General features: G+C 43.7%; 1 protein-coding gene across 2 annotated transcripts in view; it reads right to left on the bottom strand.

Moving 5' to 3' along the window:
• Positions 1-12,599, bottom strand: part of EPS15L1 (epidermal growth factor receptor pathway substrate 15 like 1) — a 280,928-nt gene that overhangs the window by 60,271 nt on the left and 208,058 nt on the right. The gene's annotated exons all lie outside the window — the stretch shown is intronic.

Genomic DNA, 12,599 nt, shown 5'->3' with positions numbered 1-12,599 from the left:
TGGGCCCCTTTAACACATACCACAATTCATGATGCACAGATACAGCAGAGAAATATAGGTATAGTATAATGCAAAGATTTAACTTACTTCTTACATTACATGAGTGATATCTATTGTAAATTATACAACAGCTCAGAAACTGGTGAATTCTCGCAGAGCACAGTGCAGACCGGACAGTATAGTCCTCCATAGAGTATTATGGGCCCCATATAATTGCTCCATACAGAATACTGACCCCCATATAATGCTCCATACAGGATACTGGCCCCCATATAATGCTCCATACAGGCTGGGCCCCATATAATGATCCATACAGAATAGTGACCTCCATATACCGTAATGCTCCATACAGGATACTGGCCTCCATATAATGCTCCATACAGGATACTGGCCCCCATATAAAGCTAAAAACATGATACTGGCCCCCATATAATGCTCCATACAGAATAGTGGCCCCCATATAATGCTCCATACAGAATAGTGGCCCTCATATAATGCTCCTTACAGGATACTGGCCCCCTTATAATGCTCCATGCAGGATACTGGCCCCCTTATAATGTCCCATGCAGGATACTGGCCTCCATATAATGCTCCATACAGGATACTGGCCCCATATAATGCTCCATACAGGATACTGGCCCCATATAATGCGCCATACAGGATACTGGTCCCCATATAAAGCTAAAAACATGATACTGGCCCCCATATAATGCTCCATACAGAATACTGGCCCCCATATAATGCTTCATACAGAATACTGGCCCTCATATAATGCTTCATACAGGATGCTGGCCACAACATAATGCTCAATACAGGATACTGACCCCCACATATTGCTCCATACAGGATACAGTCCCCATAAAATGCTCCATACAGGATACTGGCCCCCATATAATGCTCCATACAGGATACTGGCCCCCATATAATGCTCCATACAGGATACTGGCCCCCTTATAATGATCCATGCAGGATACTGGCCCCCTTATAATGCTCCATGCAGGATACTGGCCCCCTTATAATGCTCCATGCAGGATACTGGCCCCCTTATAATGCTCCATGCAGGATACTGGCCCCCATATAATGCTCCATGCAGAATACTGGCCCCCATATAATGCTCCATGCAGCAAACTGGCCTCCATATAATGCTGCATGCTGTATGGGCCCCATATAATGCTGCATGCTGTATGGGCCCAATATAATGCTGCATGCTGTATGGCCTCCATATAATGCTGCATGCTGTATGGCCCCCATATATTGCTCCATGCTGTATGGCCCCCATATATTGCTCCATGATGTATGGCCCCCCAAATATTGCTCCATGCTGTATGGTCCCCATATGCTGTATGGCCCCTATAAGCTGTATGGGCCCCCATATAATGCTGCAGGCTGTATGGGCCCCATATATTGCTCCATGCTTCCATACATAAAAAAAAAAAAAAAAAAAAATCAAATACTCACCTCTCCTGCTGCTCTGCTCCACACTCCTCAGCGTCACAGTCTTCTCGCTCTCTGCGCTGTGACTGCTCAGCAGAGGGCGCGCTGGAAAGACGTCATCGCGCCCTCTGACCTGAGACGTCACAGTCAGAAGACGCAGTAGAGGCCAGAGCTGCGGGGAATGAGGAGAGGTAAGTATTGTGCCGGCCGGGGCCCTGAGCAAGCAAGAGGGGGGGGGTCCAATTTCGGGGGCTGGCATCGGACTTCTCTGCTCATAGGCCCCATAGCGCTCCGGGGTGCCAGACGGCGAGGGGGCCCCTCCGCCTGCTCAGGGCCCCGGGCACTTGCCCGAGTGCTGACACCGGGTCCGACTGTATGAAAAGCTATGTGGGGCCATTACAATGTTTGGAGGACTATGTGAGGACCATTATTCTGTGTGGTGGACTTGAGCGCAGCAGAGCTCGAAAGGGAAAGATACAATTTGCTTCACAGAAGTTTATAACATTGAACCGTGAAAAAAAAAAAATCTAATTTTCCCCACAAAATGTTTTTTTTTAGCCCCAAATTTGGCATTTTCATAAGGGTAACAGGAGAAATTGCAGAATACAATTTGTTGAGCAATTTCTCCTGCGTACGCCGATACCCAGTATGTGGAGGAAAACTACTGTTTGGGCGCACGGCAGGGCTTGGAAGGGAAGGAGCAATATTTGACCTTTTGAACTGAAACTTTGCTGGAATCATTAGCGGACGCCATGTCCCATTTGGAAAGCCCCTTATGTGCCTTAACAGTGGAAACCACCCACAAGTAACCCCATTTTGGAAACTAGACCCCTCAAGGAATGTATCTAGATGTCTTGTGAACACCTTGAAACCCCCAGGTTTACAACGTTGAGCTGTGAAAATTAAAAATCTAATTTTTCCCACGAAAATGTTATTTTAGCCCCAATTTTTTTTGTTTTCACAAGGGTAACAGGAGAAATTGCACAATACAATTTGTTGTGCAATTTCTCCTGCGTACGCCAGTACCCAATATGTGTGGGGAAACTCCTGTTTGGGTGCATGGCAGGGCTCAGAAAGGAAGGAGTGACGTTTTGGAATGCATACTTTGATGGAATGGTCTGCGGGTGTCATGTCGCGTTTGGAGAACCCCTGATGTGCAAAAAAATTGAAAACCCCTTAAGTGACCCTATTTTGGGAACTAGTTCCCTCAAGAAATGTATCTAGATGTGTGGTGAGCACCTTGAACCCCCAGGTTCTTCACAGAATTTTACAACTTTGATCTGTGAAAATGAAAAAAAAAATATATAGCCCCAAATGTTTTCATTTTCACAAGGATAGAAGGTGAAGATGGCCCTCAAAATTTGTTGTGCAATTTCTCCGGAGTATACCGATACCCTATATGTGGTTGAAAACTACTTTTGAAGCACAGTTAAAAGCGCCACAGATTTTGCTGGAATGGTTTGAGGGTGCCATGTCACACTGGCAGAGCTCCTAAGGTGCCAGAACAACAGAACCCCCCCCCCCCTTCATTTTACAAACTACATCCCCCAATCAATTCATCTAGGGGTGCAGTGATCATATTGACACATGTGCCTCATAGAATTTTATATCTTTTGGCGGTAAAGAAAGAATAAATTACATTTTTACCACTAAAATGTTGTTTTAGCCCAAAGTTTTTAATATTTCTAAGGGCTAATAGGAGAAATTTTTACAACAAACGGAGGTCGATTTTTTTCCTGAGTGCACCAATACCCTAAATGTAAACCAGGAAATACTTGACATATATTGACATCATATTGGCTGGCTGTGACCTAGGGTGATGTTTTATCTATTTGTCCATTTTCAAGTTTTAACCCTATCCTGACGCAGTATAAATGTGAGCCGAGCCTTACTGCGATCTTTGGGAGGCAGAATGAAGAAAATCAATAGTAGATCAAGAATTGGTTTTATTTATTTTTTACTCTGTTCCTAGTTTGGTATAAGTGATTAGACGACTTTATTCTTCGGGTCAGTGTGAATACAGTGATGCCAGATTTATATCCGTTTTTTATGCTTGGCTGCTGTCACATACTAAAAGACGCTTTTCTTTGCAGAAACTAGTTTTTGCCTCGTCATGTTTTGATAGCTGTAATTTTTCCATATTTCTGCCGACAGAGTCATGGGCTTGCTTTTTGTGAGACAACCTGACGTTTTTATTGGTAGCATTTTCTGGCACATGACATTTTTTGATTGCTTTCTATTCAGATTTTTGCGAGGCAAAATGAACAAAACCCAGCAATTCAGGAATTGTTTTTTGGGTTTTTCTTTATGCCATTCTGCATGTGGTAAACTTAATAAGGCAGCTTCATTCTTCGGGAACGATTACAGCGACACCACATTTCTGTAGTTTTTTTATGTTTTGGTGCTTTTATGCAATAAAAACTGTTTTATAGAAAAAATAATTATTTTTGCATCGCTTTATTCTGAGAGCTATAACTTTTATATTTTTCGGCTGACTGAGCTGTATGGCGGCTTGTTTTTTGCGCGACAAGATGAAGTTTTAAGTGGTATCATTTTTATTTACATTTGTCTTGTTGATCGCGTTTCATTCCAGTTTTTGTTAAGCGATATAATGAAAAAGCATTGTTTTTTTACCCCTTTTTTATTATTATTATTTACGGTGTTCATTGAAGGGGTTAACTAGCGTGACAGTTTTATGGGGCAGGTCGTTCCAGACGTGGTGATACTAAACGTGTATTTTTTTTTATTATTTTCTGATTTTTATTTTTTTAATATTTTTTCAATTTGTTTTATTTATTTATTTTTTTTATTAAGTCCCACTATGGGACTTTCACTTTTAGCAGTCTGATTGGAGTTATAAGGCATAGCAATGCAGGAGAACAGCCATGCTTAGTAACTGTCAGTTCTACATTGACACAAGTTAGTTAGAGCATGCGCATGTTCTAACTAACTTGCTAGTGCCTGGGCTTCCTCCCTCTGCCTGCCAGCTAAATGCTGCGATCGCCGCATTTAGGGGGTTAAATTGCTGGGTGTCAGCTGTCAGAGTCAGCCGACACCCGGCGGCGATCGAGAGCACAGGCCTTGTGCGCGCAATATCACCTGGACGTACTCAGTACGTCTAAGGTCAGGAAGCACTTCCCAACCAGGATGTACTGAGTACGCCTAAGGTCAAGAAGGGGCTAATAAGCTGAACCCTAAATCATGTATTTCTAACATGATCATTAACTCCTTCCTGACATAGACAATTTCCCTAATATTTTTTTTTTCATTTTCTCCTCCCCTTTTTGAAGAGCCATAATATTTTTTTCTGTCCACTCAAATATATGAGGGCTTGTTTTTTTGTGGGATGACATGTACTTTTGATTAACACCATTAATTTTACCAGGGCTGTGGAGTTGGAGTCGGTGTCCATTTTCGCGCAGTCGGAGTCGGTATAAAATGGACCAACTCAGACAATATATAATAAATTGGGTACGGTAATTCAATGCAGTTTGAATATTTTTTCATAAGAATTTGGGAAAGTTATGAAATGTCCTATAAATGTCTGTCCTATTCCTGATCTAAGGGTCTAGACTTTTAGCTGAGATGAATCTGTGCTACAGTAAATTTACCACTTACACATGAGCCATGTATGAGGGAGCCGGAGTCTGTGTCATGGAAATTGAGGAGTTGGAAGTTTGCTTACCGACTCCACAGCCCTGAATTTTACCATGCAATAAATTGGAAACGGGAAAGAAATTCCAAGAACAGTGAAATTGTGAAAAAAACCTTAATTCTGACATTGCTTTTTGGGAATTATTTTAACGGCGTACATTGTATGGTAAAAATGACCTGCCAATATGATTCTCCTCATAAGTATGATTACGGTGATAGCAAACCGGTCCAGTTTTTTTATTTCATTGATGAAAAAAATAATTTTTTTTGATTGTGTCGCCATTTTCCGAGACCTGTAATGTTTTCACTTTTTGGTCGATAAAGCTGTGTGAGGGCTTATTTTTTGCAGAGCGAGACAACAGATATGATATTTTGATAGTTTCTTACAGCATTTTTAAGGTAAAAATGCCTTTTTTTTTTTTACAGTGTTTAAAGATCAAATTAATTATTCTTATATTTTCATAGTTAGGACTTTTCTGGTCGCAACGATAGCACGTCTTTTTGCCATTTATTTTATTATCTTTATTTTTAATGGGGAAAAAAAGGGAGTGATTTGAACGTTTAGATTTTTTTTTTTTTTTTTTTTTAATCTTTTCACTGTATTTATTAGTCTCCTTAGGGGACCTGAGCCTGATCAATTGAACCGTGCATAGCAGTTCCACAGTATTGCTGCACATAGTAAAAATCAGTCTCCTTTAAAGCCCAGTTACAGGCTGTGTTTCAAGGTAACTCCGTAATGATAAGCACGGAGATCTTCAACAGACCCCGACAATGGGAGCTAAGAATGATGTCCCACCATACCGGCGCGCTGTTAATGCCACTTAACAGCAGCATTTAACAGGTTAATAGTCGCAGGTGGAGCTCAGCTCCACCTGTTGCTGTTAGAGGTAGGTCCTGGCTGTAACATACAGCCATTACCTGTCAGGTATGAGGCAAGCTCAACCTTGAGCCCGCTCCGTACACCCGCTCCTGACTTGTGCTGTACATGTAATGTGGATGCCAGTAATGGGTTAAAGAAAAAGAATTAGTAGTGCGCCGGCTCGTTTTCTTACCCGTCATGAATGAAATCTAAAAGATCTAAAAGCTACGAGAATGTAAAAATGTAGCACAACTGAACGATCAATATATTACTATATAAAAATAATCTTTCCCCATTACCTGAATATTGAGATTGATCTAAATCGTTTCATTAGTAAACAGTTAAAAAGGACAAGCGGAAAGGATGGACTACCAAATCAGGTTATCAACTTTAGGGTTATTTGGTTTGGAAAAACAAAGGCTTAGAGGCGATCTTACTATAATGTATAAATATATGAAGGAACGGCACAGAGATCTTTCTAATGATCTTTTTACACCTAGACCTGTGATAGGGACAAGGGGACATCCTCCACATCTAAAGGTAAAGTTTAGTCATCATCACAGATGAAGATTCTTTACGGTAAGAGCATTGAGACCATGGAACTCTCTGCTACATGGTGTTGTAATGGTTGATTCACTATAAAAGTACAAGGAGGGCATGGATGACTTTCTTGAAAAATATAGGCATCAGATTTTGTGATGAGATGTTGATCCAAAGAACTAGTCTGACTGCAATATGTGGAGTCAGGAATGAATTTTTCCCCTAATATGCGGCAATTAGCATCTGCCTCATGGGGCTTTTTCCTTCATCTGGATCAATATGTTAGGCTATACGTTGAACTTCATGGACTTGTGTCTCCACTCAATCATAAAACTATAAATAGATAGACGTAGACACAGGGGCGGAACTACCGCCCGTGCAGCCGGTTCATTGAACGGGGGCCCCTCCAGCCTCCAGCAGGGCCGCCATCAGGGCATGTCTGCCCTGACTCCAGTGTGGGGCCCAGCCGGTAGGGGCCCCCTTGGAGCCCCGTTGGGGGCCCCCTCTTGTGAGTCTCTCTCCTCATGGGGCCCCCGGCCCCATGCTAAGCGCCGGGCCCGGGACATCTCAGCGCTGCGCTGCGCTCCTGCGGCAGCGCCTTCATGATTCCCCTGATTTCCGGTCATGTGACGGCGCCGTCACATGGCCGGAAGTCAGGAGAACCTGGTGTCAGCGATTTGGACGAGCGCCAGGATTCTGCAGGGATTGCATGGGGGTAAGTATAACAAGTTTTGTTTTTTTCAAAATACAATTTACTAGGAGTGGGGGGAATGGGAGGTGTGTGTGTGATAAGAGATGCACATGGGGGGGGGGGGGGGAGATGATAAAAGATGCACATGGGGTGGGGGGGATGAGAGAGGTGCACATGTGGGGGGAGGGGGATGAGAGAGGTGCACATGTGGGGGGAGGGGGATGAGAGAGGTGCATGTGGGGGGAGGGGGGATGAGAGAGGTGCACGTGGGGGGGGGGATGATAAAAGATGCACATGGGGTGGGGGGGATGAGAGAGGTGCACATGTGGGGAGGGGGTAAGAGATGCACATGGGGGGGAGATAAGAGATGCACATGGGGGGGAGATAAGAGATGCACATGGGGGGGAGATAAGAGATGCACATGGGGAGGGGAGATTAGAGATGCACATGGGGGAGGGGGATAAGAGATGCACATGGGGGAGGGGGATAAGAGATGCACATGGGGGGGGAGATAAGAGATGCACATGGGGGGGATGAGAGAGGTGCACATGTGGGGGAGGGGGATGAGAGAGGTGCACATGTGGGGGAGGGGGGTGAGAGAGGTGCACATGTGGGGGGGATGAGAGATGCACATGGGAGGATGAGAGAGGGGCACATGTGGGGGAGGGGGGTGAGAGCGGGGCACATGTGGGGGAGGGGGATGAGAGAGGGGCACATGTGGGGGAGGGGGATGAGAGAGGGGCACATGGGGGGGTGGTGAGAGCTGCACATGGGGGGGATGAGAGAGGGGCACATGTGGGGGAGGGGGATGAGAGAGGGGCACATGTGGGGGAGGGGGATGAGAGATGTGCACATGGGGGGGTGGTGAGAGCTGCTCATGGGGGGGTGAGAGCTGCACATGGGGGAATTGGGAGAAAATGAGCTGCACATGGGGGAATTAGGAGTAGGGGGATAATGAGCTGCACATAATGAATGTGGGGTGGGGGAGAGTAAATGATAAATGACGATGGGGTGGGGAGAGCACGGACATGATATAATGAATTGGGGCAGGGGGTGCATGTAAATAATGAATGCGGGGAGCAGGAAGTATAGAGTAGAGGTTCTAATTAAATTATATATTAAGTGCCTATTTACAGTTAATGGGGGCACCGTGGTGGATTACAATTTATATTTGGAATGGTAGGTTGCATAATAACTAACCATATATTGATGGTGGATGCACGTCTGTATTCAGCTGCGTAATGTAGAAGTTGGGGAATGTGCTCTAGATAACTGTGTTATTTTATGCAGAGACGAGCCCTGGCTGGAAGACGTGATGGCGGTCTGTGCTGGATGAAGGAGAAAAGCGTAGCTGAAGGACTTCACCTAGAGACGTCACCAGTGAGTCAGTGCATTACATGTACACTTACACTATATACTATGTACCGGGCTCCTGTGTATAATGTCACTGGTGATCACTGTATTACCTATACACTATATACAGAGCTCCTGTGTATAATGTCACTGGTGATCACTGTATTACCTGTACACTGACACTATATACAGAGCTCCTGTGTATAATGTCACTGGTGATCACTGTATTACCTGTACACTGACAATATAAACAGAGCTCCTGTGTATAATGTCACTGGTGATCCCTGTATTACCTGTACACTATATACAGAGCTCCTGTGTATAATGTCACTGGTGATCCCTGTATTACCTGTACACTATATACAGAGCTCCTGTGTATAATGTCACTGGTGATCACTGTATTACCTGTACACTGACACTATATACAGAGCTCCTGTGTATAATGTCACTGGTGATCGCTGTATTACCTGTACACTGACAATATATACAGAGCTCCTGTGTATAATGTCACTGGTGATCCCTGTATTACCTGTACACTATATACAGAGCTCCTGTGTATAATGTCACTGGTGATCCCTGTATTACCTGTACACTATATACAGAGCTCCTGTGTATAATGTCACTGGTGATCACTGTATTACCTGTACACTGACACTATATACAGAGCTCCTGTGTATAATGTCACTGGTGATCACTAGATTACCTGGACACTTACATTATACATACCATGTATAGAGCTCCCGTGTATAATGACACTTATGGTAATATTAGTAATGTGGTGGTAATATTAGTAATGTGGTGGTAATATGTGGTCTGGTCATGGTGTGGCAGTTTTTCTCCCTTCTGTGTGGTATTATTCGGTCACTATGTTGTGGTAATATGTGGTCTGGTCATGGTGTGGCGGTATTCCCTGTATGTGGTATTATTGGTCATTTAAAAAAAAATGTATATGACACATTCCCTTAAAGAAAACTAAATAAAAATATATCTAAAAAGAGTATTGGATATTTTAAGAAAATTTTAATAGGTTAGAGTAGGGCCCGGCCAGAAGAGTCTACCTTATCGTGGTGGCGGCTTTAAAAATCTTTTGGCCAAAACAAAAGCTGTTGGCTATGTATGTGGCACCGTCACATGGCCGAACGTCAGGAGAGCCTGGTGGCAGCGACGTGGACGAGCGCCAGGATTCTGCAGGGATCGCATGGGGGTAAGTATAACAAGTTTTATTTTTCTTAAATACAATTAATTAACTAGGAGTGGGGGGAATGAGAGATGCACATGGGGGGGGGGGTGAGAGATGCACATGGGGGGGTGAGAGATGCACATGGGGAGGGATGAGAGATGCACATGGGGGGGGTGAGAGATGCACATGGGGGGGTGAGAGATGCACATGGGGGGTGAGAGATGCACATGGGGGGGTGAGAGATGCACATGGGGGGGTGAGAGATGCACATGGGGGGGTGAGAGATGCACATGGGGGGGTGAGAGATGCACATGGGGGGGTGAGAGATGCACATGGGGGGGTGAGAGATGCACATGGGGGGGTGAGAGATGCACATGGGGGGGTGAGAGATGCACATGGGGGGGGTGAGAGATGCACGGGGGGGGATGAGAGATGCATCGGGGGGGTGAGAGATGCATCGGGGGGGGATGAGAGATGCATCGGGGGGGGATGAGAGATGCATCGGGGGGGTGAGCTGCACATGGGGGGGATGAGAACTGCACATGGGGGGGTTATGTTTACATAACTTTGTTGCCTTATGAAGCGCAGGGGGGGGGCCCCCAAAAATTTCTTGCACAGGGGCCCACTACAGTCTGTGTCCGCCCCTGCATAGACACATACAGATAGGAATAAATGAGATAGTAAAATTATTTGAACAGGTCCCCTTCATACTTTTATATTTCATACATATATGTTATAATTGTAGGTATGTGTGAAACGAGGATTGTTTTTACTTCACTTTAGTTTTTTATGGAAGCTTTAAAGTGTCACTATATATTTGTACCTGTATTTTAAAGCTGCCCACACTTAATCTCTCAGAGGGTTTTAAATCAATAGCCCATTAAGAGTAAAGGGAGCAGGAAAAGCAATAAAGACTTATATTAGCACAGAGAAATCAGTGTTTTACCCCTTAAACAAGTCGGAAGGCGAAACTAGTAGGGAAAACACATATTTGCTGGTGGCTAAAACAGAAACATATTTTATGTATGAAACGCATGACTTGCTTGATGTGTTTAGTCTTTTTTTTTAATACTTTAATGACCAAGAAATTGTTAATTTTGTGGTTTCATTTTTTTCCCATGTTAAAAGGAGTATTAACTTTTTTTTTTCCGTTGACATAGACATATGAGTGCTTGCTTAATTTGGAGCAGTGTGAAAACCTGTTTTTTTACATCCTGGGCTGATGTTTTTATTGATACCATTTGGTGGTACATCTATATCAATTTGATTGCTTTTTATTTTGTTTGTTTTTTTGGGAAATCCTGTGACTAAATAATGGCAATTTTGGCATTCCAATTAAAGGGAACCTGTCACCCCCTGGCACTTACCAGACCTCTAATATGGGCTTACATGTGATAGAAATGTAAATCTATACCTACCTGTATGCCTCATATTAGAGGTCTTGTTTGTTATGATCTGCAACATGCACTAAGGAAAGATGGGGGAAAGCTGTCCCTACAGTAAGACTAAGCTGAATCCCTATGATGTAGCGGGCTGCCTTAGTCCTTGGCTAGTCTGAACGAAGACCTATAGCATTAAGGTAGGGGGTCCCTAAAAGAACTAAGGACTGGGACAAAAAATGGGACACCTCCTAAACAGAAGTTGTTGCAGAACACAAAAGACAAACTGACAAAAAATACTAGAGGTCCCAGAGGACCAAGCGAACTAGACAGAGAAAGGCACCGAAGCACCTGGCTAGAGAAACAGTCAAACACTGAAGTCCAGCACAGCCAGGAGGGCGGAGCTGGAATGTAAAGGCAGATGGTCACGTGACCGCAAAACACAAGATAGAAAAAACAAACAGGAGGGTTCTAACATTGTTGTTGTGAAATGTCTTTTTATCCATACAAGTTTCTGATATGTTCCAGTCCCGGAGCCCGCAAGAAATCCCCCCTCCTGTGTGAATTATAATATTTCCCCCTCCCTACATGCAGGGGAGCGGAGAAACATTGTAATTCACACACTAGGCGGGCTTTCTTCAGGGCCTCCAGTCTGAAAGCATCAGAAACTTGATTGAATAAAAAGACATTTCACAGCAACAAGACCTAATATGAGACATACAGGTGGGTATAGATTTACATTTCTATCACCTGTATGCCCATATTAGAGGGAAGATAAGTGCCAGGGGGTGACAGATTCCCTTTAATTATTTCATTTTGGACATCATGTTACCAAATATGGTTTTCAATATATTCATTCGTTTATTTTTGAAGGACGAAAAGGATGGGTGGTTACATTTTTTAAAACATGTTTTTTTTACTTTTTCATTTTTACTTTATTTTTTTAGTTCATTAGGGAACTTGATCTTGCGATAGTTTGATCGCTTATGCTATATATTGCAATACGACAGTATTGTAGTATATAGTGAAATCGCGGTGCTCATATAGAGAACCAACAAGGACCAAGATGACAATTATAGTGGCTTTCAGCATGCCCCCGGCTGCAATGGTTACCCATCAGTCCTCTGAATTCACGTTACAGAGATGGGGAAGGGGAGAAGTCAAAGTGCACTCTAACTGGAGCTGTCAAAGATTGACAGCAGCATTTATAGTTAAACTACAGCGATCAGAGCATGCTCCGGTCACTGTAGTTACAGGCTGATGCCCAATATGTAACACAGCCAGCATCTGACTAGTGTGAATCAGACTCCGGTCCTGATCCAGCTTCATACTTTGCTTAAAATGGACATCATAGGTCATTAACCAGTTAATGCGAGACCAATAAACGTTGTCATAACATAATGCTAAAAGGGTCCATATGCAATATCGTTTCTTACCTTGTAGACAATGTTATTTTTTAGCCCTCTTGGGCTTCAAATCTTAAGGTCACAAACTATAATAAGGCTTTCC

This window comes from Phyllobates terribilis, unplaced genomic scaffold, assembly GCF_046119375.1.
Source record: "Phyllobates terribilis strain yellow unplaced genomic scaffold, ASM4611937v1 Scaffold_1__5_contigs__length_1240528914, whole genome shotgun sequence".
In the NCBI taxonomy this organism is placed as follows: Eukaryota; Metazoa; Chordata; class Amphibia; order Anura; family Dendrobatidae; genus Phyllobates; species Phyllobates terribilis.
Note: the sequence above shows the minus strand (reverse complement) of the source record. Positions and strands in the feature narration are given on the sequence as shown.